Below are 5000 nucleotides of genomic sequence, written 5' to 3'. Positions count from 1 at the left end.
TTCAAAAATTCAATCAGCGATTTATTTGAGTAAAATTTCTGTCGTTCAGAAACGTCGTAAGTGAGAAGACAATGATTTGAATTTATTTTTATTGCATTCCGTTTTTTACGTAGCGTATAAGGTAAGCGTTGAATCTTGAAATTATTTTTTTTTAAGTTAGGAAACGATTCATATTCAAAAATTCAATAACGAATTTATTTAGTAAAAAACATGCAGTTCAGAAACGTCATCGGTGAAAGGACACTGATTTAAATTTATTTTTCATTTATCGCAGTTTGTTGAATTTCGAAATTATGTATTTTCTCTTTAAATTAGGAAACGATTCATATTCGAAGTTTAATCAACTAATAATTCGAATAAAATTCCTGTCGTTCAGAAACGTCTTAAGTAAGAAGACAGTGATTTAAATTTTACTTTTTTCATTTATCGCAGTTTGTTGAATTTAAATTATGTATTTTGTTTTAAATTAGAAACGATTATATTCGAAAGTTTAATCAATAATAATTTGAATAACGTTTTTATGCCGTTCAGAAATTTAATAAGAATTTGTTGATTTATTTCGATTTTGACTAACTGGTCTCTTCTGTTTTCATATAACTCATAAGGTGATTTTTTTTAAATTTCAAAGTATATTGTTTTTAATTAGGAAACGAGTTATATTGAAAGTCTAATCATGATGATTTACTTACGTTTTTATCTATTTATTTAATCATGAATTTGTTGATTTATTTTTTCTTTTTACGTAACTGGTCTCTTCTGTATTTCCTGTTACCATAATATTTTTTGGAAGTTTTAATAATAATAATAATAATAATAATAATAATAATAATAATAATAATAATAATAATAATAATAATAAGCTGTTTGAAAAAAATGCCATATTCTTTGGAAGCTTGAATTTCAAATCAGTGGCCCCTTTGGGTTTGTTCCACATTTATAATAACAATAATAATAATAATAAAAATACTACTACTACTACTAATAATAATCATCATCTGCCGTTTAAAAAAATGTCCGCCGTTCAGAATCGTTATCGGCGTTCAAGTAATTTCATTACGAAGTCACAAAGACGAAACAAAACCAGTCCCTTCCTTCCGAAAAGATGAATGGATCGGTTCGTTTACCTTTAAAGATTAAAAAAAAAAAAAAGTTAAAAAAAAGAGAGAGGACAATTGGATTGCCCAAAAAGGGGGGTGTGGGTTCCTTCTGATGATGATACGATGTGACCCGTTAAGTCGGAGCCTTTTATGGTATTTCGGTCAGGGACGAAGCCACTAGCTCCTCCTCCTTCCTCCTCCTCCTCCACCTACTACTACTACCTACCTACCTACCCACTTACCTTATACCCTTGTCCGTCTTAACCCAATCCCCCCCAACCCCCACCCCTCCCCGCAGCACCGCTCTGGGTCCAACTCCAGTACCCGCTCACTACTGGTCTACCTGTTTCATTCTCTCTCTCTCTCTCTCTCTCTCTCTCTCTCTTATTAACTCAAGATTAGCCCACACTTCAACTCTCTCTCTCTCTCGTATTAACTCAAGATTAGTTCAAACTTCAACTCTCTCTCGTGTGTGAAATCAGATTTCTCTCTCTCTCTCTCTCTCTCTCTCTCTCTCTCTCTCTCTCTCTCTCTCTCTCTCTCTCTTTTGTGTGAACTTAAATTTCTTGATTACTTCTCTCTCTCTCTCTCTCTGTACAAGATCTATGTTTTCACATATTTGTTCTTTGAATAAGGTTAAAATAGTTTTTAATAATAAGATAAGTGCCGTTGAAGATGTTCTTTTGGATTTGGTTAGAGTCTCTCTCTCTCTCTCTCTCTCTCTCTCTCTCTCTCTCTCTCTCTCTCTCTCTCTCTCTCTCTTATTAGGCTATCAGTCATACGTCAAATATGGACCAGAAAGGTGCGGTAATAGGTGACTGATGTTTACACTTTCCAAATACGTCCAGATGGGCGGCTCACCTTTGTCACTTTTTATGGTAGTGCCGGTCCGTCTCTCTCTCTCTCTCTCTCTCTCTCTCTCTCTCTCTCTCTCTCTCTCTCTCTCTCTACGAGAGATATCAGTGTAGACGGTCGTTTACCCTCAAGAACATAGGAAGGATGACTTGGTAGTTCAGATTTTAGAGATAAATGAAGATTCGACTGCATTGAAACTGAGGGTATATTGCAAAGTATGACTGTGATTATCTACTGGAAAATACCTTTTGTAGTTAAGTGATGATACTTTAGAAATGTTTGTTGCAATCAGATTTAACTACTGAAGGATACCTTTTGTTTAAAGTTAAGTGATAATACTTTAGAAATGTTTGTCGTATTCATAGTAAGTCTCAAAGAGAGAGTTGTTACAACCTCTAATGTATACCAGGTACCTGGACACTGGTAATCACCTGTCACATTAATCATAGTGCTTGACAAGAGAGAGAGAGAGAGAGAGAGAGAGATTTAAAAATGTTTCTGTAGTAACTTGAATCAGGCTGACAAAGAGAGAGTTTGGCTGCCGGATTGTAAGTCTCTCTCTCTCTCTCTCTCTCTCTCTCTCTCTCTCTCTCTCTCTCTCTCTCTCTCTCTCTGTGTGTGTGTGTGTGTGTGTGTGTGAACTAATAAGTATTGATTAGATACTCGGTAGTTTTAAAGTAATATTATTTATGCATGCTTGTACCTTGAGTGTCGATTGTTCAATAATAGCCTCTCAGTTTTATGAACTGAACAGAATAGAATATAGAATTTAGGCCAAAGGCCAAGCACTGGGACCTGTGAGGTCATTCAGCGCTGAAACGGAAATTGACAGTGAAAGGTTTGAAAGGTGTAACAGGAGGAAAACCTCAAAGCAGTTGCCCTCTGAATCACTTGTTAGGAGAGGGTTAAGGAAAGTAAGATGGAAGAAAGAGAATATGAACGGAGGTACAGTAAAAGGAACGAAAGGGGTTGCAGCTAGGGGCCGAAGGGACGCTGCAAGGAACCTTAAGTAATGCCTACATTGCACCGCATGAGGTGCACTGGCGGCACTACCCCCCTTACGGTGGCGAGGAATGTGTAAATGCAATTACATTTGTTTGTAATAATATTTTCCTGTAGGTGTGTTATGCTTAATGTCAAAATACATATTGTGATATGTCGTTATGTGTCCTTGTTCCGAAATTTTAGGGGGTTTGTACTTGTGCAATTGAGTCAGAGTGTTAATTAATTATTTTACACACACACACACACACACACACACACACACACACACACACACACGTATCTTTTGAAGACTGAAAGATTGTGATGAATTAATAGACACGGTCTAGGTATTGATATATTTCTTTGGTGGTTTTGCTGACCTTGAATGACCCGTCACCGAAATGGTTTTTTTTTTTTTTTTGTAAGCTTAGCTAGAATTCTTGGTATCTGTAGCGAGTTACAGCATGACTGAAATTACAGTTTAAAAATCCGGAAAAACTGTTTATTGACCCGAGTTTCTACAGATTTCGAAATTTATTGAGGAACTCTACAGAAAATCAGATATTCGAATGTCTAATTTGCTGGATGTTTGTTAAAATGTTTGATTATCTGAATTTTTGTAAAAATGTCCGATTTTCTTCACTTTTATCAAAGTGTCTGATTTTCTGAATTCTTATCTTTAATGAGAATTCAGAGAATCAGACATTTTAAAACAAATTTCCAGCAAATTAGACATTTTAATTAAATTTCAGAAAATCGGATATTTGAACAAAAATTCAGAAAATCAGGAGTTTTATTAAAAATGACCAATAACTTAGAATGCCATTGGCTGCGGAAAACAGTTTCGTAAGGAGTAACGGAAAACTGCCTCGAAAACAATCTACTGAACGCCCAGAGCCTTTGCAACATTTGTGGCAGTGATGGAACACAATTAAGTGTTGGCAAACCCAGGTTTTTTTTTTTTAACTTTGCAACGAGTCCGTATCGACTTTTTCGATCACGTGTTTCTGTGATATCTTAATTGCAGTCTTGGTGTTGCATCAGTTCCCGGTAGAATGGGCTGGACTTGTTTTTCCTGTTCGGCGATTAGCTGGCTTCATCAGCATATATGCTGCTAGATCTGGCGAGTCTTACAGAGAGAGAGAGAGAGAGAGAGATATATATATATATATATATATATATATATATATATATATATATATATATATATATATATATATATATATATATATATATATATATATATATATATATATATATATATATACATACATACATACATACATACATACATACATACATACTAGTTAACCAAACCCGGCGCTGCCCGGGAAAACTGTGAATAACTGTCGATCATTTACCTTAGAAAGGAAGTAACACGTGGTGCGGTTTTGATTAACATGTTTACTTAAAGCAATGAAATCTAGACATAATTATTGACCACGGGAAAGAAAGAGAGAGAGAGAGAGAGGATTTCTCAGCGTGGAAACCTGCCCTTTTCTTTAATTTAAAGCAAGAGGCGTTGAGAGATACATACAGTATATATATATATATAGTATATATAAATATATATATATATATATATATATATATATATATATATATATATATATATATATATATATATATATATATATATATATATATATATATATATATATATATATATATATTATATATATATATATATTATATATATATATATATATATATATATATATATATATATATATATATATATATATATATATATATATAATATATATATATGACCAATAACAAATTAAATCTGCTGTGTCCCGCCAGAGAATGCCGTGTGTGAATACCTTTTAAAATAAGCAAGGCGTATATTTCTCTCTCTCTCTCTCTCTCTCTCAAGATAGTAATTGTCTTCAAGGCTTTAAAATACTGCAGCTCTGAAAAATGGCCCCACTCAACGAAGAGTGCAAGATTAGCAACGAGAAATTATGAGTGGTAACGTTTGCAACAATAAGGTTAGTCGTAATTAGCGTGTTCTCCCTAAATTAATTTATTGTGTTTGCTGTTAATGAGGGGTAATTACCG

General features: G+C 33.8%; 1 protein-coding gene and 1 long non-coding RNA gene across 3 annotated transcripts in view; one reads left to right on the top strand and one right to left on the bottom strand.

The window, feature by feature from the left end:
- Positions 1-5000, top strand: part of LOC136853666 (serum response factor-like) — a 455910-nt gene that overhangs the window by 80342 nt on the left and 370568 nt on the right. The window lies entirely within an intron of this gene.
- LOC136853664 (uncharacterized) overlaps positions 1-5000 on the bottom strand; it is a 36757-nt gene that overhangs the window by 24928 nt on the left and 6829 nt on the right. The gene's annotated exons all lie outside the window — the stretch shown is intronic.

Source organism: Macrobrachium rosenbergii, chromosome 27, assembly GCF_040412425.1.
Source record: "Macrobrachium rosenbergii isolate ZJJX-2024 chromosome 27, ASM4041242v1, whole genome shotgun sequence".
Taxonomy (NCBI): domain Eukaryota; kingdom Metazoa; phylum Arthropoda; class Malacostraca; order Decapoda; family Palaemonidae; genus Macrobrachium; species Macrobrachium rosenbergii.
Note: the sequence above shows the minus strand (reverse complement) of the source record. Positions and strands in the feature narration are given on the sequence as shown.